Source organism: Caretta caretta, chromosome 17 (genome assembly GCF_965140235.1).
Source record: "Caretta caretta isolate rCarCar2 chromosome 17, rCarCar1.hap1, whole genome shotgun sequence".
Lineage (NCBI taxonomy): Eukaryota > Metazoa > Chordata > Testudines > Cheloniidae > Caretta > Caretta caretta.
This window is the reverse complement of record NC_134222.1, coordinates 4,073,671-4,098,498: the sequence shown is the minus strand read 5'-3', so window position 1 is coordinate 4,098,498 and position 24,828 is coordinate 4,073,671. Positions and strand designations below refer to the sequence as shown.

Below are 24,828 nucleotides of genomic sequence, written 5' to 3'. Positions count from 1 at the left end.
TGTGGCATTACCTTGGCTGGAATCTGGGCGGGATTTTGTGGCTAAAACTCTGATTCTGCCAACCAGCATTATTCCACGGCTTGGGTTTGACGTGTTCTTTTAATGACAGCAGCCGCCCCCACACCAGTCCCGCCCTGCTTAGCTGAGCTCTGCTGGGATTCTCCCCTTTCCTGCTTTCAAATGGTGCCCGAAGACCTTTCTTCCGTTCCATGTTAGCTGTCGGACAGCCCCTGCCAGAGACCTGCCCTGCAGGCTCTTGTCGGCTCTAGGCTTTACATAGCGTATTAATAATCTATTGCCATGGTAGCATTTGGATAGCTTGTGTGGAGCCCCCAACTATAAATACCAGCAGGATTATTACCTGGCGGGGGGTGGGGGAGGCGGGAAACGACACCCTTCCCATGCGTGCATTTAAGAAGCTGCTTTGCTGCATCTCTGCTCTCCCAGCTTGTCTCCTGCTAACATCACCCTGGGCTGCCCAAGGTCAGGCCTCCCAGATCTCAAACACAGCTTCCCTGGGGCTTGGGGCGAGCTATAAATACTGCCAGCGGCAGGGCATGTTTATGCCGAGCAGCTCACACCCAGCCGGGCACTGGGGACTGCTTGTCTGTAGACAGGCTCAGCAGGAGTGGGTGGTTGTAGCATAGTGTCTGTTGAGGCCCACAACCCTAGGCCGCAGGGGCCCAGCAGTGGCTCCTGGTAGCTCACAGACAGACAAGCTAATGTGCCCAACCGGTTGTCCGCTTGGTTGGTTCTGCAGCTGACCTTCTCAGTGGGTGTTTGAGGCTATGAGGGAAAGCAGCAGCTGGGGGAGAAATGCCCATCGGTGGGAGAAGCGAGTGAGCATTTGGCTCAAGAGTTGAGCTGCCCTCATGGAGACAGCATCGGTGAGCTAGCATCACTCAGGTTCCATTGCTCACCCAGGGCAAGTGGTGATAAATGAGCTTCTGAGGCTAAAATCAGCCCCCTGGCAGAGTGGCCTCTGCACGGATCCCTCTCTTGCACCGCTGGCTCACCCTGCCCAGGTGGGCTCACCCCCCGGGATAGAGGGATTGGCCTTAGACAGCTCTTGTTCCCCCACCGCACAAATTTTCTCACCTGCCCGGTTAACTTTCCCACATCTGACTGGCGACGCACTGGGGCCTCCAGGGCTGCACCCGCTACGTTTTAGGGATAGGGTGGAGTCCTGAAATATTAGCAATGACCCACCGGCCCAGAGAGGGGTCCAGATCTGCAGAAAGAAAAGGCCCAGCAGAGACGCTAGTCAACACTGGCTGGGTTTAGTCAGTGATGGAGCTAGAGAGAGCCTTGGTGCCTGTGTCCCCTTTACGTTCTCTGCAATCCAGTCCTGTCTCTTCTCCACCATGAAGGGCTCCAGGGCCCACAATGAGCCTAGGCCTAAGCCTGATCCTGGCCACCAGATGAGGGTGTCGGCCTGGCCCTGGACGCTGCCCATACCACTGACTGAAAGGCAAAGGGCAGTGTCCGAGGAGGGGAATGCTGGAACGCTAATCAAGGGCTATAGGAAAACAGGAGTACTTCCGCTTGGCCTAGGGACGCTCTCTGGGCTCTGTGACCTCCCTCAAAGGCCCCAGAAGGACTGCAAGAGCTGCCAAGGACCCCCCCTGCCAAAGCTCCAACACCGGTGCTGATTTCTGCAGACGGGGCTTTCCTTCCTGAGTGCCAACAGACTTTCCGAGCTGCCTGCCTGGGGTAATTTCTACTTAGAATAACCTTTGCCACTGAAGTGCTTTTAAAGGGACTCAAAGCTGCCAGCTATCGAGACGTTATTGGTGCCTCTCCGCTTGTGCCGCCTGCCTGTGGGATTATCCTGCTCTTTGTTGTACTGTTCAGGCTGGAGACGAAAGGTGCCCGGCTGCAGAGTGACGTGATGGGGATGCATGCCTCATCTTTGTCGGGCTCCATCAGGCTTCTGCGCTCATCTCAGCCACATGCGTGGCCACCCCTCTGCCACATTTGTAGCTGGGCTGCAGCCCCGACCTCAGATCCAGTCTGGGTCAGGCGGCATCTCCCACTGTAAGTCCAGGAGACAGCAGGCTCTACCTTCTTGGCATCAACCCGTGGCTTTAACTGTAACAGAGAGCGACAATGCAGTGGGAGAACTCCATGTGGCCTGCACTTACGGGAATGATGCAGGGGAAGAGTCCCTCTCCTTTCCCCTCCCTTTCCAGACACCTGTCTGTTCGTCTTGCTCCCTGTTTGCACCAGGAGGAAAAGTTTTCACTGTCCTGTCTCAGACCCTTGCGCAAATCCTCTGCTGCAGTTTAGGGCTCTCCGTTGATTTGCAAACATGACATGGGAGACTAGATTCATGAGAGGAAGGAGAAGATCTGTAGGCATCAGAGGTGGGGATGGAAATCTGGCTTCTTAGTAGGTCGGGTTTGGTTCTCTCTTCAGTTTAGCCTCTAGTTCTCAACCAGCCCCTCATCCCCAGTGCACGCTTGTTGTGACACACAGTGGTGTTTCCCTGCTTATTCGATCTCAGCTGAATGTTTGCAGCAGCAGCAGGGCTGGTGGCAACAGCAGGAAGAGGGCAGAAACAGTGAACCAGGGGCAAACGCAGAGTGTCCTAAGGAAAAGTGGGAGCTACATGGTTCTTCCCTTCTGTTCTAAAACTCTCCCCATTATTTGTGTGTTCTTCACAATCAATATTATTCCTCCCCTCCCCCCACAAGTAATTACATCAATGCCCGTGATCAACCCTACACGAACACACCGCTGTTCCAACGCAACCCTACAATAACAAACCAGTAAGTGCAGCTCAATGCCCAGGAATGAATTTATGAGAGTAACCCACTGCCTGCGGCCCAGCGTACGTGAGGAGCCCCACGTTAACAAATCAGCATTCCCAGCCCAAGGTGTATAAGCGAACCTGCCATCACAAAACAACAGCAAAGCAGTGTGCATGCGTGATCAAAGGAGGCATACTCTGGTAGGGAAACATCCCACGTGTGAGCTTCAAAAGGCTTATATTGTAAAAGCGCAGTGAGGCTACAGAATCCTTCCATGATTTCTGACAGATACCCTGACAAGTGCATGTTTTACAGCGAGCCCTGGTAAAACGATGGCACCCCAGTGGCAACATTTCAAGTGTCCCTTAAAGCAGGAGCTTATCTAGTGTTAAATTATCATGGAATGAACACCTATGGAAATATCGCTCACGTGACATGGGCATGAATAGCAAATAAATTCTTTGTGGCTGGCTGGCGGCCTTGCCATGAATCCTAAATGAATTCTGTAATAATGGAACACTTGGCCTATGCCGTCCCTGCCAAGCCGTACTGGGACGGCAAACGCAGATTATGGTTTAAGGATTTTATAATCTAATCTTTTCTTCTGTGTTGTGTCCACCTTGCTTATTTAAATGGTAAATTCTCTGGGACTGGCTTACCATGTGTACATAGAACACTCCCTCTTTCTGTACGTGAAACACTTCTCTAGTGACTGCTTCTTAAAATAAAAAAGAGAAGGGAAGAAGCCGAGTGGAAAATGGAAAGCAACAGTATAGTTTCGGTCTAGTGCAGTGTCTGTGAATGGCAATTTCCTCTTGGAAGCTGACCCCGGAGTGAAGTGAGCAAAACAGCCCTGCCAGCAGTGCAGCAGCTGTGTAATTGCAGATGGGGAAAGCACTATTATGGTGTGCAAATCATCCTATGCCACTGCATGTTTGAACAAAGCAGAGGGTATATTATGTTTTATAAATCCTTCAGGACCTAGGCTTATTATCGAGGTGGTGCTACGCCCATGAACAAAGGAACGCAAGCGATGGGGAATGAAAGGCAGCCCGCGTCAGTCACTTTCAGAAGGTGGGGGTAGAAAGGAATCCAAAGTGGATTGGAGAGAGGCAAATAGAAATGATCTGGTGCAGGGAGGTGTTAACCCATGGACTTGAACTTCAAAGGGAAAATCGGATCGCTCTCTGGCGTGGATTGCAAAGGGATGAGGAGAGCAGTGGGTTGCTGCCGTAGCTTTTTTTGCTCCTTTGCAAGAGCAGAACTTTCCCCCTGAATCTTTAGAGCAGGGGGGGCCAACCTGGGCCTCCGGAGGCTCATGCGGCTCTTCAGAAGTTACTGTGCGGCTCCTTGTACAGGCACCGACCCTGGGGCTGGAGCTACAGGCGCCAACTTTCCAGTGTGCCGGGGGGTGCTCACGGCTCAACCCCTGGCTCTGCCACAGGCCCTGCCCCCACTCCACCCCTTTCCGTGCCCTCCCCTGAGCCTGCCATGCCCTTGCTCCTCCCCCCTCCCTCCCAGAGCCTCCTGCATGCCACAAAACAGCTGATGGGGAGGGAGGGGGAGGCGCTGATCAGCAGGGCTGCCGGTGGGTGGGAGGCGCTGGGAGTGGGGCGTGGGGAGCTGAAGGGGGGCTGCTGACGTATTACTGTGGCTCTTTGGCACTGTACATTGGTAAATTCTGGCTCCTTCTCAGGCTCAGTTTGGCCACCCCTGCTTTAGAGCTTTGACTGTCTCCCCACTGCCCATTTAGCTGAACCTGACCCTAACATGTGTCCTTTGGCAGAAGAGGAGAAGGTCCATTTCTGCTCTCCTACATTTTGTTACTATCATGTTGCTGCAATTGATTGCTATCCCAGCAGGGCGGAACCTGTTCTTGGTACATTTGGCTTAAATAACAAGCGAACGTGCAATCTCAGTTGCAAATATCGTGATAGCTACAAGGCAGGGACAGACTTGTCAAGTCAGATCTGTACTGCCTGGGTCATTGTTCCTGGAGGGCAGGGGAATTTTTACTAGGCTTTTTGGACAGCACCACAAGATTTCGTGAACAAGTCCAATTGCTGTTTTCTCTGCATTTGCTTGATCGTGAGTTCTGCATCTTAACATGCACTTAACAGACTATTTAGTTCTGGATCCTGATTTATAACCTCTTTGGCGGTGGGGTTGGGGGGGGGAATAAAAGGAAGGGTTTTATTGGTTTTGTTTCTATGGTAACCATGGTTGCTCAGAAGCTGGAACAGGAAAAGAAAATTGTGCATTTTTAACCAGAAGTGTCACTGGGGCAAACGGCACACACAATGACTCAGAGTTGATGTTATACACTGGATGCACCAGCAGCCCCATCCGCACTGCCAGGGTAACAGTCTATGCCACCCAGCCCTGCCATCCTTATTTCTGGACCACCTCTCATTACGAAGACCATCGCTCACATCAGATCCTCTGCTACATCCAGGGTTGCACCTAGCTTGGAAAATTTAGGACCACCGGGATGGCCCTATCACTGGTACCGACAGGGGGAGTGCTCGAGGAGCCAAGACTTGGATGCTTTCAGCACAGCTCAGAGTAGGAGCAAAGGGACATGGTGGGGAAAAAGCCAAGTCCAGTGGACACTGCAGTCTCCATGTCTCTATCAAAGGTAGAGCTGCGATGTCAGTGAATTATTGGACCTATGTTTGCAGTCAATGTTCGTTACAGGAAAGAACCAGCCTTGGGAATGCTCCCTGGCTAGCGAGAGCTGTATACACCTCACAGAAATTAAGCCCACACTTTCTTAAGCACTGGCCTGTGCTCACAATCTCTCTCTTTGTTATTGTGGGTCTCGGTTCCTGTTTGCGTCTGTCAGTGCCCTGTGGAGGCTGAGCTGTGACAACAGCTGCCATGTTCAAGGTGTGTCAGCTTTCCCAGTATAACCCTGCTAGGGTGACCAGATGTCCCAATTTTATAGGGACAGTACCGATTTTTGGGTCTTTTCTTATATAGGCTCCTATTACCCCCCACCCCCTGTCCCGATTTTTCCCATTTGCTGTCTGGTCATCCTAAACCCTGCTGTTTGCCTGTTTTGTCTCTGTTCAAGCAGGCTCAGGACCCATGCAAAATCAGATCTTGCTTTTGGTCTTCAGTGGCATTTGCATCCCCATTTCCAGCGCCCTTGGGGCATAAAATGGCCCTGTCACTTCTCTTGTCTGCCATGCGTGGGAACAGCTGCTTCTTGTCTGGAGGGAGCACGTCACATATTTGTTTTTTGTTACATGCTGGGTTCAAACTCCTGAGCTAAAATTATTGCTCTGTTCTTACCCTGGGGTGGATTTCAGGAACTCATCTGGAATACACACACATGCCTTGGCTTCTGGTACCCAGTGGTGCTGAGCAATCACAGGCACCAACTGATGAGAGGCTTGCAGTGTGGCTCCTTGCCCATGCAGCTGTGATTTATTCCCCCCATTTCCCCCTGATGGCCACAGGATGCAGTGACATTTTCTCTTCTCAGTTTGCCTATGTTCTGGCCAAGTGAGAGCTGCATTTCTGCCTGCCACCTGTACCCTCACCTGTCCAGACTGAGCCACCCTCCAGCTTAACAACAACTCTCCGCTCTGTGGAGCTGAAAGCGCTTTACAGAGGGGAGAGAATATCACTGGTTGGGATTGTCACTAAGGGCCTAAGAGAGTTAGGCTCCTGAAATCCCCAGCCACTATTGTACAAATGAGGAAACTGAGGCACCAAGGAGGGGTGTGTCTTGCCCAGGCTGGTCAATGTCAGAGCCAGGTCTCCAGCTTGCTCCGGTCACGGGGGCACTGTTGTCACTTAGGGTATGTCTTGATTGCAATAAAAGATTTGCAGTGCAGAGTCTCAGAGCCCAGGTCAGTTGACCTGGGTTGCAGGGCTAAAAATAGCAGTATAGACATTTGCGTCCAGGGCACAGCCTGGGCTCTGAAACCTGGTTCTGGGGGAGGGTCTCAGGCTTCAGCCTGAGTAGAAATGGCTAGAGTTATTTTTAGCCCTGCAGCTCGAGCGCCACCAGCCCGAGTCAATTGACCTGGGCTCTGAAACCCAGTGCTGCAGGTTTTCCTTTGCAGTGTAGACATACCCTTAATCTTACTTGGCCACCTCTTGGAGGGCAGTTTGAGGTCACTGCTTTGATCCTCTTTGGACTGAGCGATGCCCAATGATGGTGCCTCAGGCAGTGCTGGTGATGTGGCCGGGTGAGGAGTGTCTCCCCTGGATCCCAGGAGCTCTCAGTTCTGGTCTGGTGGGATCACAGACAGGCCATAGAGGAACAAAGGAGAGATCCCCTGGCCCTGGCCCAGGCCGGCTGTCTTCTGAAGTTGTTCCTGATCCCATCCTAGATGGCTGTGTCCCAGTGCTATCTGTTTGGACCACGAATTAGCTGGGGTTTTATTTTTAGATGCTGTTCCAACTTGCACCCTCAGGGTGCAATGTTAAATGGCAAGGCTGTCATCTGGCAGAGGACAGTGCGAACCTGTGAAGATGCGAGCGGCATACCCACCTGCTCTGCCCTGAGAGCAGCTAGGAGGGTGGCGAGTTGTGATTGGCTAAGAATTGTGCACAGCCTATTATGGTTGTTATGCTATCTCCCACCCTGCCCTCTTGTTTCTCATCCACCTGCCATGTCTTGTCGTTTAGGCTGTAAGTTCTTTAGGGTGTGCTGGGTACAGCAGGAGTAGTCAATTATTTTTTGTAAGGTCCAAATTTCTTGGTCAAGTTCCAGACTCCAGAAAAAATAATAATAAAAAAAATAATAATAATAAGTAAATAAAAAGATTTTGGGGTCCGTTCAAAAGTGTCTGGCAGTCCAAGTTTGGCCTGCGGTCCACCTATTGACTACCCCGGGATACAGTATGAAAATTACAAGCTATCACTGTAAGTATGAGGGGTTTCCTGGACTTGCTTCCTGGCTGGGGGGTGTTGTAGGGAAGCATCCAATCTGGGTCTTTCAGCAAAGAGCCAGCCTAGGGTAAGTGGGGAGTTGTACCGCTCTGCCTTAGGGAGCAGCCTGCTTTGTCTCTCTGTTGTGGGTTCTCATCTGTTAAGGTTCTGGATTTTAAGAAATAAAGTCATGTTACCTTTCAAACTTCCAGCAAAAGTATTTTATGTTTTTTCTAACTTCTCTGTTTGTGTGCCATAAACATACATCATTTACTATATGTCTGGGCAGCCCCTAGTGCAATGGGTCCCTCGCCTGGCTGGCCTGCAGATGCTACCATAATCTAAATGTTTAATAATAACTGCACTGCTTGAGTTCCGATTTGATCATAATAAATAACTAGAGACACTTTCAGAACAGAGAGAGAGAGAGAGAGAGACTTATGAAAGCTGGCCAGAGGTGGGAGGGGGATGCACCACGGCCCAGGTGTCGGGGAGGGGACAGGGACGGCTGTGCTAGGGGAGGCAATGCCGCCCATGTTCCAGAGTTATAACGGACTAGCGTTTCTTTAGGTGAATGCTGCAATGGAATTAGCCTAGTAGCAGGTCCCACTTCACAGCAGTAGGGTATCTTCTGAGAAGTACGTATTAATGAGAGAGCTTTCAGGCCTGGATGCGATAACTAGATACATTTTATCTATCAGTGGAGGCGCTGAAATGCATCGGACGCATCTCATGGCACTTGTGTTCGTTACATAATCCCGTCATGCATGTAATACATTTGCTATTATCACTATAGCCTAATACTGATAACCCAGGAGACTCAGTGACAGGTGGACCATGGGCTAAAGATTTAACAGTGAACTTAAGCACCATAACATGAAAGGGAAGGGATGGGGGAAGCCTAGTATGACAGTGCTCCGTTTCTAATTTCAGGGCAGAATAAATGTTAAAAGCTCTGTTGGGAGACCAGAGACATGATGTCAGATTAAAAGAAAATCCGTTCTATTAGTCAGCACTCCGGCTACTAATTCGGTGAAAAAATATTTGGAGGGCAGTTAAGATTCCAAAGGTACAGCTGGGCATTGTGAGTCTTGCAGGGCGGGACATGAGGCCCCCCCAGGCATCAGACCCCACCACCTCTCATAGGAAAGGCAGTGTTAAGTAATGGCTTCTCCTGCAATAGTCTAGAACATGCCGTTTACCCAGGGCAGTTTATGCATGTGAAACAGTAGGACAATTGGACGGGCAGTGGTAAGTGATGCCACCACTACCCAAAATCAGCTTGATTTCTGAGCTGAGCAAGTGGGCAGGTGGATGAACAGCGCTCAGCTCAGGGGCTGCCTGTTTTCATGCTCGCTGTCCCGTTAACACCTGTGTGTGTATGTCCTTTCAGACGAGTGCAGTGCTGTGCTCTGGAGGCTGTGCCCTCTTGGCCATCAGCTGTCTGCTGGCGATCATCGCTATATTCCTGCCCAGCGGGCTCTGTGAGAGACGAGTGTGCACCCTGGCTGGCTACATGCAGACAGCAGCGGGTAAGTGACCTGGACCCCACCCTCAATGTTTTCTCTTATGCCCTCTGTGGTTAAAATGGCGTTCTTACTTTCCAGTACAATTCACCGCACAGGAACTCTGGCTAAAGCTGTCACTGTCCTCAGTGGGGCAGTGAATGCTCAGTGCCTCGGAAAATGAGGCCACTTATTTAGGTGCCTAAATACAGATTTTGATGTCTTGCTTTGGGCACCCAAATCTGTAGATTTTGGCTACGGGTCTTGCGACACCAAATTGGACCATCAGCTCTGGCATCCTCCACCTAGTAGCGGATAATGCTTCAAAGGAAGCCAACGTGCCAGTCACCTAGCATACATGGAAATGCGAATACATGTGAAAATAACATTAAGGCCCAAGCTGCAATGCAGAAGCTCTTCAGGACGGCAGGTCTTGCTTACAAAAATGTTTGTCAAGAGTCGTCTTAACCAGACCTTTTTCTAATGCTGGTTTCTTAGTAGAAATTATTTGTATCACCAGGAAATTTGCTGCTCCCTTCTGTTAATAGTTTTTATTCTGTCCAGCCAGTTAGGAACGTCTCAACTCACAGGTTTCCTTTTATTCTTATTCTTATTATTTATTCTCTACCCAACTTTTGCTGTAGCTTTCCTTAGAACAACAGAGAGATCATGCTATAATTGTGGACAGTCTGATAGCCCAGGTGAGATCCATTTCATAAAAAGGGGCCTAAACAAAGCTTGGAAAACACTTGACCACTGTGAGACATGATGAGATCTGCCAGATGTTCTGGCAAGTTGTGCTCCATATTCAACTCTAATGAAGGGATGGAGTTACATTATGGTACTGTCCCACTGAACTCAGGTATGCCTCTGCTTCTTCAGATATATTGGCATCTGAATTTGAAGCAGTTGTTGAGCTTCTTGGCTTGGTTTAGTTTGTGTGTGAATGCACCGGTGGGCCGGATTCTGCCTTCTGTGCTCGTGCAGTCACTGTAACAGAGGGCAGAATGGCCAAATTTCTGGTCGAGATAAAACTAGCTCACTGGGCTCAATTGTATTTTCCCCTGTACATGGCAGGAGCTAACTCTTCACTCTTCTTGTTAGGGCATGTCTGTTGCTTCTCCCTCACTCTGCTATAATAATAATAAGTGACGATAATTTGCACTTGCATGGCATCTTTCATCTGAGTATCTAACAGCAATTTGCAAACACTAATTAATTCCCACAGCAGCCCTGTGAGGTAAGTAAATATTAGCCAGTAGGCGACGCTTTGCTTTAGATATTGTATCTTTTATGTGAATTACCATATTGATTCTTGTAATAGGAATTACAATTTAATTAAAATAAAACATTATCCATTGGGCAGGAGAGAGGAGAACAATGTCTTTATTAGTATTATTTGTGTTGCAATAACGACTAGCAGCCCCATCACGGACCAGGACCGCATTGTGCTCGGCGTTGTACCAACAGAACAAAAAGACCCTAACCCAGTAAACTGGACAAAGCTGGATTGAACAATGATCGCCAACAGATGGGAGACTCCTGGCTCCCAGTTCTGTGTGCCATCCATTCTCTTATGTACAAATGACAGCTCTCACTGTGGCTTTGCATATTTTTGTTTGATAAAATTCCATACACAGAATTTAAGTGAACTCAAAAAAGTGTACGTATGCGCACACACACTTCATGTATGGTGTGAAGCAGGATTCTGAGCTAGTAGTTGAATGAAGAACTGCTGATTCACAAGGACCTACGCACAGTCAAACCCATCATTCTTCATGCCTGACACCCCCTTGGTGATGTAACTAACTAGCCAAAGACTCATAGCATTAATTGCTCCGCACAAAACAAGGGAACACAGGTTCACTTTGCTAACAGTGTCAGAATTGAAAAATACTGTAAGCAACTTCTGACATTTAGTAGGGCTTAAAAATATTGCCTCTTGAGACCTAAACCCTGTTTATAATGGGTGTCCAGATTTCATTCTCGTTCTTACCATCACTGCTATTAAAAGTTTTTGCATGTAACTGCATCTCTGGAGACTTGTGATGTCTCTGTTCCTTGTACCCAAGCTATCCTGAAACAGACTAGTTTTATGCCCACCCTGCCTTGTGTCGCCCCCATTCCCCACCCCACTTATACTACCCCAGCATGCCTGGGCAGAATAGCCCCACTTTATCTTCGTGGTTATTTGTGTTTAATTCTTTGTACCCCATTAACATCCTTCCAAAGGGTTTTAAAAACCTCTACAAGAAAGAAAGAAAGAGTTTAGTCTTGTAGCTCCTAATTTGTTGGTCAGAATAAAAAAATCCATTCCCCAAGAAGCTGATGACATTCCTGATGTATTTTTGTTCAGCTCCAGGGGTCTTCTCCTGGAAGCTGCCCCTAGGATGGGGCTTGAAAGAAGGTACCCCAGACAGATGCCGTCGAGGGAATGGCAGGTGATGAATTCAGAGATTTCGGGAAGGGCACTGAAAATAAATGCCACATCCTGACAGAAAACACCCAGAGCCAAACTTTAGTTACCTGCCAGGGAAACACGCACTGCCATACACCTGTCTGTGTGTGCAGAACCCCTTGAGGCTCTGCAGGGGCCGGCACAGTGGCCTCACTGTCATATTTGAACCACCTAGGCCCCTCCCTAGGAGATAAATCGCAGTTTAGCCAGTTTACTCAGTTCGGTCTCTTATGTGAAACCAAGGGGGGGGAAGTGTTGTAAGGCCTGTGTTCCTGTTGTGAGCAGAGAGGCGTGCCCTCGTTCAAACCCCGCACACCGTTGTTTAATGCATTACGGGCTGTCTCTTGCACCTTTGCAGTCAGCAGCCGAGCATCCCCTGCCCCTCAAGGACTGGGTCCAACGTGCTCCTGGGCAGAGACTGGGACCAGGAATCTCTTTCTCTAGCTATAAATCTCTCTTGCAGCCTGTGCCACTCACACCAACACCTACTGTTCTCAGGGAGTGCCTGACAGCTGTTGCCCGGCAGGGTTTATAGCTGAATGGAGAGTGCTATAGCGTACCTTTTAGAAACCCATCAGGGTGGGCGTCCTCAGGGGCGTACAGAGAAAACCTATCGCATCTCCCCAGTCATGGATGTACTGAGGTACCAGCAAGTCCCATAGAGGCAGATAGAGATTGCAAACCCCAGGCTTTGAAAGACAAGTGGCTGGCGGAGGTGGAGGTGTGTGTGTAGGGAATCGCTCCCTGAATGCTCAAGTGTTTGCCCGAAAACATCCTGATTCAAGACCATTGCTGTCAGGACTTTAGCAGAAATAGATGGTGTTGGTTCTGACCGTGATCCTGAGTTAAAGCAGGACAAACCCACTGGTGTGTCTGTGCCATAGAATAAACACACTTCCCCGAAGATCTCCTCTTGCCCCAGAAACCCATCAGAATTTCCACGTGATACGCCTCATCATCTGACCTGCAGAATTCAATCAGCTTTTTCGTGTTGCGAGGGAAAATCCTGTTACATGGTACCCTCACTGCAGTGCTAAATATGAACTACTCCTGTGGGATCTGATCTGAAAGCAGATGGACAGACCCGTTTCTCCCATCCCACTGCACTGAGGCTGTTATTAAAGATGACTCTTCATGCTCGGCCGAAGGGATAATGAAAACGAAGAAGGAAGCTGCTCGCCTGTCAGAATCTCTCTGGTTCCTGCCCCCAAATGGCTCGCTATTATATCTGTGTGTGCAGAGGCCAGGTTTCTCATGCAGCCTGCCCTTGCCCTCTGCTGCTGAACCTCCTAGTTGTTGGGGACAGCAAATAGAATCTGTATCTGCCTGTATCTGTAACTTTCACTCCATGCGTCTGAAGAAGTTGGGTTTTGTACCCATGAAAGCTTATGCCCAAATAAATCTTTAGTTTTTAAGGTGCCACTGGACTCCTCATCTCGTTGTTTTTGTAGATGAGCCCAGTGATCCATGGCAGTGCAATGTGCAGCTGAGCAGGGCGCCTGAGTTAAGGTCCTGAGCATGTTACAAGCTTCCTGGGCTCAGGGAGTGAGTGCTCAGCCCTTTAGGAAAACATCTCAGAATTGCCTGTCCCATATTTCCTCATTTGCCTCTTCTGCCGCATGACGCAGCATCGATAGAGACCAGAAGGGGCTCTGCCCAGACCTCCCTGGCGGAGGCCATGTCCCTGTGGCACACGGCCTTCACCCATAGTGGAGGTGCTGGGTAAATAAAGAAGTGAACATAGGGTCATCCCTGAAGAAGTCCTCCTGCCTTTTGGGCTGAAAACCTGCAGAGGGCCAAGTCTCACGCAGAGGGAAAGAGGAGGTTTTCTTGTTGGGCGGCTAGGCTAACTGGCCTCAGGATTAGAGCTTTGTGTACCATTTTCAGTGGCTCAGGAGATGGGAGGAGGGAGAGTCCAGACTTCTTGTTGTGCAGCCTTTTCCTGAGCCTTCATCAGAGACTATGAAGGCACCACCAGGGGCAAGTGCTCCAGGAAAAAAACAAGGGAAGCCAGTGCTCAGAACCACTGCTCCATCCTCTAGCTCTGGGGCAGTGGTAACCTTCAGATCATCACACTTCAAAACGCACGCATCCAGCTCTGCAGCCTGCTCGGCTCTCGCTCCCACCTAGCAGCTCTGGCCCAGGAACGGGTTTGGAGAAGCACATGGTTCGGGTGGTGAATTTCCCATGCCGTGTACTCCAGTCTTGGTTAGCGTTCTCTTCTCTCCAGGCCCGGCAGCACTTTCCGCAGGGGGGCAAAAGCAAAGGAATGGAATAAATGCATCGACGAGTGCTCAGAGGGAACATGCAGCAGAACCAGTTCACAGGGTCAGTAACCAACCCAAGCCTGAAATCACAAGGCCCTGGAGTCAAAGAAGATTCCAGCCCCACTGCCGCTTCATGGCTTTGCTTCGTCCCTGGTGAAAAGCCTTGACCATCTGGAGATGGTTGGGGAGGAGAGAATCACTCGCTGAAAGTGTTATGGAGCCCAACCAAACAGCTGAGTCCAGTCTGAAGTCAGGATTCAGTATGGAGCAATGGCCTGGAAAGGCCCTTTCAGTCCTAGAGGTGGTGCCGCAGCATGCTGAGCTGCCCCGGAAGGAATCATACACCTTCAGAAACAGCCATGTTGCCCATCCCACTACAGAGACCCCAGAGGGTGACACAGCAGGAAGACAGCTGAGTTTGTCTTTGCAGCATTTTCTACCAATACCTGTTCAACATAGACGTTGCAAAGGGGCCAGCCTTGCTTCGTCCTGGGTTGAGATCAGGCATATTAGTGTGACTGCAAAGGAGGGAGATTATCCTGGAGAACATGTGGTCTAGTAGGTAGCAAAGAAGGCTGAGGACACTGGGCACATCACTTCCCCCACTCGCTGCCTCAGCTTCCCCCTTCTCTGAGAGGAACGATGTTCCAGATTAAATCCCCAGCTCTGCCACGAATGTTCTGCACAACACTGGGCCAGTCACTTAGTCGCTCTGTGCCTTAGTCCCCCATTTGTAAAGTGTGCACCACAGCACTTCCCTTGCTCACCGGGGTGTTGTGGATACAGGGCTGGATTTAGGGGCAGGTGACCCAGACGGCTACCTGGGGTACCGGGCTTGGAGTTAGTGACAAAAGGGAAAATAGAATGTTTGAAGTAAAATGTTTCAGGTATTCTGTATGCGCTTTCATTTTTCACTAACCTCCTAGAATGTTCTGGATCTTTATACAATCTTGTGGAACCTTCCAGGTTGTCTGAGATCTACGTTTTCCTTGAACCCTCTAGAACGTTGTCAGCCAGGCCCTCATGGAATAAAAGGGGCCGGGCATAGCCAGTCGGTCAGTGAGATACAAGAACAAAGTGAAGTGAGAGCCCACCTGTGATATTGTTAACCTTGTTTTATTGTGTAATTGTGAAAGTGTACTTGTGACAGGGATAAATCATGTAGACAAATTGTGCATCACAGTCGTGAAATGGGCTTCAAATACAATACAAAAAATAAGGTATTCAAAAATTTAACAGTTGGAGGGAGGGGTGCCAAAGACGTTCCTCGGCTGGGGCACCATTTGGTCTAGGGCTGGCCCTGTGGGGATAAACACATTACAGATGTGAGATGAAATGCATCCTAGAATACTCAAGGACCTGACTGAGGAGATATATGAGCCATTAGCGATTATCTTTGAGAAGTCATGGAAGACGGGAGAGATGCCAGAGGACTGGAAAAAGGCAAATATAGTGCCCATCTATAAAAAGGGAAATAAGGACAATTACAGACCAGTCAGCTTAACTTCTGCACCCGGAAAGATAATGGAGCAAATAATTAAGCAATCAATTTGCAAACATCCAGAAGATAATAACGTGATAAGTAACAGTCAGCAAGGATTTGTCAAAAACAAATTGCGTCAAACCAACCTGATAGCTTTCTTTGACAGGCTAACAAGCCTTGTGGATGAGGGGAAGTGGTGACGTGGTATATCTTGATTTTAGTAAAGCTTTTAATACTGTCTTGCATGACCTCATAAACAAACTAGGGAAATGCAGCCTAGGTGGAGCTACTATATGGTGGGTGCAAAACTGGTTGGAAAACCATTCCCAGAGAGTAGTTATCAGTGGTTCACAGTAAAGCTGGGAGGGCATAACGAGTGGGGTCCTGCAGGGATTAGTTCTGGGTCCAGTTCTGTTCAATATCTTCATCAATGATTTAGATAATGGCATAGAGAGTACACTTATGAAGTATGAGGACCATACCAATCTGGGAGGGGTTGCAAGTGCTTTGGAGGATAGGATTATAATTAAAAATGATCTGGACAAACTGGAGAAATGGTGTGAAGTAAAGAGGATGAAATTCAGTAAGGACAAATGCAAAGTACTCCACTTAGGAAGGGACAATCAGTTGCACACATACAAAATGGAAACGACTGCCTAGGAAGGAGTACTGCAGAAAGGGATCTGTGGGTCTTAGTGGACCACAAGCTAAATATGAGTCAACAGTGTAACACTGTTGCAGAAAAAGCGAACATCATTCCGGGATGTATCAGCAGGAGTATTGTAAGCAAGACATGAGAAGTAATTCTTCTGCTCCACTCCATGCTGATTAGGCCTCAACTGGAGTATCGTGTTCAGTTCTGGGCTTCACATTTCAGGAAGGATGTGGACAAATTGGAGGAAGTCCAGAGAAGAGCAACAGAAATGATTAAAGGCCTAGAAAACATGACCTATGAGGCAAGATTGAAAAAATTTGGTTTGTTTAGTCTGGAGAAGAGAAGACTAAGGGGGGACATGATAACAGTTTTCAAGTACGTAAAAGGTTGTTACAAGGAGGAGGGAGAAGAATTGTTCTTCTTAACCTCTGAGGATAGGACAAGAAGCAATGGGCTTAAATTGCAGCAAGGGAGGTTTAGGACATTAGGAAAAACTTTCTAACTGTCAGGGTGGTTAAACATGAATAAATTGCCTAGGGAGGTTGTGGAATCTCCATGATGGGAGATTTTTAAGAGCAGGTTAGACAAACACCTGTCAGGGGTGGTCTAGATAATACTTAGTCCTGCCATGAGTGCAGGGGACTGGACTAGATGACCTCTTGACGTCCCTTCCTGTCCTGATTCTATGATTCTATGTTCAGACACTACAGTAATGCAGTTCTGATAGGTACTCTAGCTTGCTAGCTTTCCAAAAAGGGGACAGAGATACGTCCCCTCCTTTGTAAAGCACTTGGAAATCTGTGGGTGAAAAGTGCAATATAAGATTTTAATATTATTAATTACTTGTTGAGCAAAGAGTGCACAGTGTTGCACAGAACCTAGAAACAGACTCTCCCACAGGAATGTCCTCTTCTTTGCATTCAGGACTAAGCCAGTGAAGCTGCTTTATGGACTCATTTTAACCCTGCAGGTAATGGATTTGCTAATAAAGCATGACTTTCTCATGCTAGGTTGCTAGGGCAGCCGATGAAATTCACACCCTTCTGGGATGTTAAATCATTAATCCATAGAATGTCATTAGTTACAGGTCAGGAGGAGATATCAGCCTGCTATCATCCTGGCTCCCTCTCTATTTAAAAAATGACAGTGTGCATTGAATTTCCCCCAGCACGAAATGTGTAAGATAAAAAGAACATTAGGGCTGTTAATGAAGGAATTCTACAAGCGTCCGTTCAGCAAAAGAGAGGCTGATATATGGATGCGGGAATAGCTCGGCCGGCCAATTCATTATCACCCAGCAGCATTAATGTGCTGGGGATCTTCCAGCCTTCTGGGTATTAACTTGTACAATATATAAAATTCTAGGTGAAATTTTCTCTCTCTCTCTCTCTCACATACACCCACACAGAGCCCATTCCCCTGTGCACAGCCTGCTTACTCTGGATTTGTGTGGAGGGAAATGGGGGGGTGTGGCATCCAACATAACCCCTGCCAATTTGCAATCAGTGCATGTGCAGCTCTGGGTCTCCTCTGCAACTGCTGTGCGCTCCTCACATGGGCAATGGAATCCAGATAATCACAGACCCTGTAGCCATGTCTTCTCCTCCTCCCCAATCCCATCATGGTGGATTATGTGGACCCGGTTGCAGAGCCTAGATCCACCATGCATACGGGATGAAAAATCTCACTGCCTGCCCGCTCAACTTCACCCCCCATCCTGGGCAGCAGACTCAACTCTACTTGATAAAGACCTTTGCCTGCGGGGATTTTCACCCACTGGAGTGTAGAATCATAGACTGTAGGGCTGGAAGGTACCTCAAGAGGTCATCAAGTCCAGCCCCCCACGCTGAGGCAGAAACAAGTAAACCTAGACCATCCCTGGCAGGTGTTTGTCCAACCTGTAATTAAAAACCACCACCGACAGGGATTCCACAGCCTCCCTCAGCAGCTTGTACCAGAGCTAGACCACCCTGACAGTTAGAAAGTTTTTCCTAATGTCTAACCTAACTCTCCCTTGCTGCAGACTGAGCCTGTGACTTATTGTCCTGTCTTAAGTGGACATGGATTACAGTCAATCACCGTCCTCTCTCTCCTTTTTGTGACCCTGTTCTCCATCCACTCACACACTTTGTCTGTCTTGTCTATTTATACCTCAAGCTCTTTGAGGCAAGATCTATCTCTTACTATGTGTATGGACCGTGTCTAGCGCAATGGGCCCCGAACCAAGTACTACTGTCATACAAATAATTTCAAAAATCCACATCAGGCAATGTGGGGAGGAGGGAGCAACCAACAGATCCATGTAACTCTGGCTGCAACAGCCCCATCACTACCTCCAAATCTCCCTCTGCAATGCAGCGAGTCCCTGCAGAACACAGCTCCATAATGTCATGCAACACGTCAGTGGCAAAGCTGGGAACACAACCCAGGTTGCCTGGCTCCTCAGGCCAGTGCCCGAGCCACTAGCCCACACAGTTAACACCCCCTGCGCGCGGGGCTTTGCATTTGGTGCTGATGCAGTTTGCGTTGAGGCCAGCACAGGTGCTAGGGACAGACAAAAATGTGTGGGAATGAGGCAAAGTCCCTGGAAAGGCAAGCGGCTGGGACAGTTAAATAAAAATGAGGACCTCTGAGTGTTTTACTGATATTGAGCAGGCTGGCCATAAACCATAGCCTCTATGCAGTATTGACAAACGAAAATGTACTAGGTACATTTGGTCAAGCTAATGGGCTGCTGAAGCCCTCACTGGGCCTCAGTAAGTGCTGTATATTGTGCCTTTTAATATCATTTCCCTATGGATTAATTCTTATTCAAACTGAGGTGGCCCTGAGTCAACAGAAGTAAGTCGTGCAGTTTATTGTGATTCAGACACGATGCATCGCTCTGTTTTGTCATTTCTTTCCCCATTCCTCTCCCCTCCCTCCAAGTGGGAATCTTTGTTTGAAATTAATCTTTCCCCAGCAGGAGGGTGAGCAGCAAGGAGAGAACCTCCCTCAGAAAATAATTACGTTTGTTGCATGGCACCAGGGTGTTTCTTTAAGGTAGAATAATTGTGGCTGTACTGTGTAGAATAAATTGTATGTAGGCCATGAAACAATGATCTCTTGAGTCTCTGCCCAGGAAAGTTCTGTCCTTGCTATGGACAAGTGTAGGACTGATTCTGTCACTGGTAGAGCCAAGAGTGCTCACTATAAAACTTCATTAGAGATCCTAGGAAATACAGTGCGTACAGAGGAAGGATGGTTTTGTGGTTAGTGCACTGGGCTGACAGTCAGGAGATATGGATTCAAATTCTGGCTCTGCCCTAGACTCACTGTGTGACTTGGGTCAAGTCACTTACTCCCTTTGTGTCTCCTCAGTTCCACATCTGTAAAGTGGAGGTACTAATACTTCCTTTCTCTGTTTTGATTGTAAGCTCTTTGGGGTAGGGATGATATTTTACTCTATGTATGTACAAAACCTAGCGCCATGGGGTTCTGATCTCAGTTGGGGCCTTCAGGCGCTACCATAATATAAATAAATAATGCGGCCACATTTGTTGCTATAGCACCAGCTAACTGTTCCCAAACCTTCAACGAGCTTTCAGTTTTTTAGCCACTCACAAGTGGAAACTATGGATGAATTGAAGTCAATAGCAAAATTCTCCCTGAGTTCAAGGGGCCCGAGATTTTACCCTGTGTGTGTGGTTTCCCCTAACAGATAAATAACATTTGTAAAAAACTGTATACCCATAATGTGTGTACATGTATATTTGCATCTATATGTATATAGACATATTCTCTCATGCATCACATACCAAATACAGTTCATTCCATCTATCTATACTTTATTTGGTATATGATACATTAGTGAGAGCTCAAGCATTGTAAATGCACAAGAGTAACAAGCTGTTAAAGCCACATTTGAACTTGCCTCTGAAGTACCAGTTTAAATTGATTTGCTTCAGATACCTCACTCCAGCTTTCCCCGAGACCCAGGAGGAGCAGTACAGGGGGTGGGGACTGAGGGCTAGTGAAGTGTGAGGAGGGGAATTAATAGATTTTTTTTCTTGCGTTTCTCTGCTGTTTTATCATAGAATCATAGAATATCAGGGTTGGAAGGGACCCCAGAAGGTCATCTAGTCCAACCCCCTGCTCAAAGCAGGACCAATTCCCAGTTAAATCATCCCAGCCAGGGCTTTGTCAAGCCTGACCTTAAAAACCTCTAAGGAAGGAGATTCTACCACCTCCCAAGGTAACGCATTCCAGTGTTTCACCACCCTCTTAGTGAAAAAGTTTTTCCTAATATCCAATCTAAACCTCCCCCACTGCAACTTGAGACCATTACTCCTCGTTCTGTCATCTGCTACCATTGAGAACAGTCTAGAGCCATCCTCTTTGGAACCCCCTTTCAGGTAGTTGAAAGCAGCTATCAAATCCCCCCTCATTCTTCTCTTCTGCAGGCTAAACAATCCCAGCTCCCTCAGCCTCTCCTCATAACTCATGTGTTCCAGTCCCCTAATCATTTTTGTTGCCCTTCGCTGGACTCTCTCCAATTTATCCACATCCTTCTTGAAGTGTGGGGCCCAAAACTGGACACAGTACTCCAGATGAGGCCTCACCAATGTCGAATAGAGGGGAACGATCACGTCCCTCGATCTGCTCGCTATGCCCCTACTTATACATCCCAAAATGCCATTGGCCTTCTTGGCAACAAGGGCACACTGCTGACTCATATCCAGCTTCTCGTCCACTGTCACCCCTAGGTCCTTTTCCGCAGAACTGCTGCCTAGCCATTCGGTCCCTAGTCTGTAGCTGTGCATTGGGTTCTTCCGTCCTAAGTGCAGGACCCTGCACTTATCCTTATTGAACCTCATCAGATTTCTTTTGGCCCAATCCTCCAATTTGTCTAGGTCTTTCTGTATCCTATCCCTCCCCTCCAGTGTATCTACCACTCCTCCCAGTTTAGTATCATCCGCAAATTTGCTGAGAGTGCAATCCACACCATCCTCCAGATCATTTATGAAGATATTGAACAAAACCGGCCCCAGGACCGACCCTTGGGGTACTCCACTTGATACCGGCTGCCAACTAGATATGGAGCCATTTATCACTACCCGTTGAGCCCGACAATCTAGCCAGCTTTCTACCCACCTTGTAGTGCATTCATCCAGCCCAAACTTCCTTAACTTGCTGACAAGAATACTGTGGGAGACCGTGTCAAAAGCTTTGCTAAAGTCAAGAAACAATACATCCACTGCTTTCCCTTCATCCACAGAACCAGTAATCTCATCATAAAAGGCGATTAGATTAGTCAGGCATGACCTTCCCTTGGTGAATCCATGCTGGCTGTTCCTGATCACTTTCCTCTCATGCAAGTGCTTCAGGATTGATTCTTTGAGGACCTGCTCCATGATTTTTCCAGGGACTGAAGTGAGGCTGACTGGCCTGTAGTTCCCAGGATCCTCCTTCTTCCCTTTTTTAAAGATTGGCACTACATTAGCCTTTTTCCAGTCATCCGGGACTTCCCCGGTTTGCCACGAGTTTTCAATGTTCTTGAATAGAGGTGTGTGTTAATTCCGCTCACTTTTAGGTGGCTATGTTAGTTGGTAGTAGCTGTGGTGCTGTGCAGACCTATGTTGTTAAATAATAAATACAATAATCATAGGTTAGAATTTCATATTCATCATCTTTGTGGCTGTGATTATTACCTCTCTGGGATTCCCTGGTGGAAGGGAGCAGATCAGCAAACACATTATTTCTTCTCATCAGAATATAAACAAGAACAAATATTGAATCAGCCTTTGTCCCAACCCCACTGGCTCCCTTCTAATACAGATTTGACATGTATCCTCGTTAGTTGGGTGGCTTTCTGGGCTTTATCCTTTTCTCCTCTGTTATCAGTAGCAGCTTCTAACCCCTTGCAAAATCAGTCTGGACTTGGCTTTTTAAAGACAAGGGTGGCATGTTCCCACTTCCGCTATTTTTGTCCGTGTAAGGGGAATTGGAGAATCCTTAGCTTCCAGGTTTAGAGCTCCTGAACCCTGCTTTACAAAGGGGCTGGGCTACTTTAGTGGACACTAAGACGGGTGCCTCCCACGTGCAGTGATATTGTCTGAAAGGTGGAAATGTGATAAACATTACTGGCTCCATCAATAAATTAACTTTCTCCCCCTTGATTTGTGTTAAACTCTCCTTTCCCACTGCCTAACCTGACCTTTGTCTCTTGAAATTAAAACTCGGTTCCTATTTTCCCTCATCCCCATCCTCCTGCCCCACTTTGCAGAGCTAAGGGAATTTAGCAGAGCTCTGCAGACAGGAGCAAAACGAATACAGTGTAATAAAAAGATGGATCCAGCCCTCTAACTTCAAGATAAAGGGCCAGGCATAGACAACCAGGGGCAATGAAAGATGCTTTCACGTATCTGAGCAGGAGGGCCAGCAAAAGTAATGAGACGATATCTGTACCAAGCTCAATCGTTTCAGCCCTTTCAGCTATAGCTGATCAAATAGGCACATGGGGCTTTGAATTTCATTCACATAAATTCAGACATGGAGCCCAAATTGAACCAGGTGATGCAGGTTTGGGGCCTGTTTCTGAGAGCAGCACCACTGAGAGCTGGGAGGAGGGGAGGTGCTCAGCATCTTGCAAGGGATCAGGCCCTCGTGTTTGGCTCTTGGCTGCTATTTTTAAGCAGCTGAACCCTGCAGCCCCTCCCTCATCACGCCCCCCCCCCCATTCCATAAGGAAAGAGTATGTAAACTTTGTGCAGATAAAGCAAAATGTGAATTGCAAGGCGAGCGGGTCTGGCAAGGCTATAGTGCTCTGGGGATTGCTTCCAAGAGAGAACATGATTTAAAGCTGGGGTGAGGGGACGAGGCAGAAAGGGGTGGACGGAAGGGCAGCTATAGAATGACTGCCCTTCGCAAGCACCGCTGCTGCTAGTTACTGGAGACATGAGACGCACATTGTCTCCAGCCACCATTGTTGTCCTCAACATCAACATCAGAGGGGGAAGGGCTGCATTTGTGTAATTTTCATCCCACCAAGTCTGGGTGCTCTCTCAGAGTGCAGCTCTTGCCAGAAGCTTGGTAGCTGTTAAAATGGCACCCTGGCCTGGGACATGTTTTTGCCTCAGACTCCATCTTGAGTTTTCTCAGTTTACCCAGACAAAAAAGTTTCTGTCCCCTCCCTGTTTGCTCTGGGATCTGACCACCAAGCTGGGTTCCTTCTGGCTTGTGCATCATCACCAGCCAGAAAGATTCTGCAGGCCAGATTCTGCCCTCATTTATACTTGTGTCTTCAGTGGGTTTACACAGGTGGAACCGAGGGCAGAATTTAGCCCTGCAATTGCACCTTAGTTCACACTCTCTGTTGATGATGTGTGAGCCAGGAGAGAATGCAACTCACTTCCCATGGCATGGTGAGCTCTGCAGGGCTCATGGCAGTGCGAGGAAGTGCGAATAGATTTCTGTCACTAGAGTCAGCAGGTGTGACTGTGAATGCAGCCTGGTGCTAATCTGCTGAGTAAGGATGAGGTTACAGCCACATGGTCGTTGCCAGGGAGGAACAGCACTCTGGCTCAGGTGTCCAAACGGGGGCCAGCTTCTGATCATTGTAACAAACCTGTTCCAAAAAACTCCACTGGACAGAACAGGTTGTAAAGGGAGGGAGAGGACCCGTAATGCAGCTGTGTGTCCTGTAACCATTTCCTGCTTCTGATTTCACCCTTTCCTTGAGTTCCCAGAAGCTTGAGTCAACTGTCCTGGTCCAGTGCCCCCACATACAGCAGCTTTAGCACTGACCTCCAAGAGCAGGGAGCGAAGGAGTGATTCACTATTTGCATTCCAGATGCTGAGTATTCATGGCCACATCAGAGACTTGAAAGAGGGAGAAAGGCAGAGGGAGGGGTGGAGCCTGCCCAAACAAACCCAAACCTGACATGTTGGCAGAGGTCTCCACTGAGGGTCATTGGGAATGCAAAAGAAGCTGGGGCTTTTTGACACACTATCTCATGGGCTGATGAACACGGTGCGGTGTGACATTTAATTTCACATGGCCCCAAGGAATAGAGAAGGGCAAAGGGATCACCAAGACTGTTCAGACAGGAAACTTGCCCTGATCAAAATCACACTTGCCTTAGTAGCTGTTGATGCAGGAATACAAGAGAGACTGTTACCCTGATCCCCTGGAACTTACTGGGGCCAGAGAAAGGGGCACAGGTCTATCTTTTCCTAAAGTGATCAGCTGGAGATGCTTTAGGGGGGCGAGGATGCTTAGCACTTACTGAAAACTGGTCCCTTTTGAAAAACTAGCCCATAATATCTGCATACCCCAGAGTAAAAGGAGCAAATTCAGCTCTGGCATAAGCAGATACAATTCCCCTGGATGTCAATTCAAGTAGTTCCATGGCCAAATTTGGCTCATGCTATCTAAATCCTCCAGCAACCACAAATTGCATCAGTGGCAACAAAACGTGTTCGCCTTCTCTGAGACAGGAAAAATCATTCTGCCTGCCAAGAGGCATGATTCTTCCTCTTGCTTTGATCTTCTTTCCTCAGCCCCGTTTATGGAGATAAGAGGCCAGTATACTTCGAGCTTCTTTGATTGAGAATTTGTTTCCCCTTGTCCTTTTAAAAATGATACTTAACAAAGAACATAGATGAGGAAAAAGTCCTTTGCCATATGGCTCTATAACATTCCCAAGGAGAAATGTTGGTTAAAGGACATTAAGTCTGAACAGAGCCATGCTCAGCTGTGTATTGCCTGTGCCAGTCTCTCTGTAAGAACAGCTGCCATTCAGATTCTGTCTGTCAGGTGCTGGGCTGGAGAACAAGGGC

The 24,828-nt window shown here is 48.2% G+C and overlaps 1 protein-coding gene across 1 annotated transcript in view; it reads left to right on the top strand.

The window, feature by feature from the left end:
- The first annotated feature begins 9,037 nt into the window (after positions 1-9,037).
- The window catches only part of ASPA (aspartoacylase), a 142,830-nt gene continuing 127,039 nt past the window's right edge, over positions 9,038-24,828 (top strand). The window contains exon 1 of the mRNA XM_075120935.1: positions 9,038-9,172. The gene's annotated coding sequence lies outside the window, so the exon portion shown is untranslated. The remainder of the gene's footprint in view (positions 9,173-24,828) is intronic.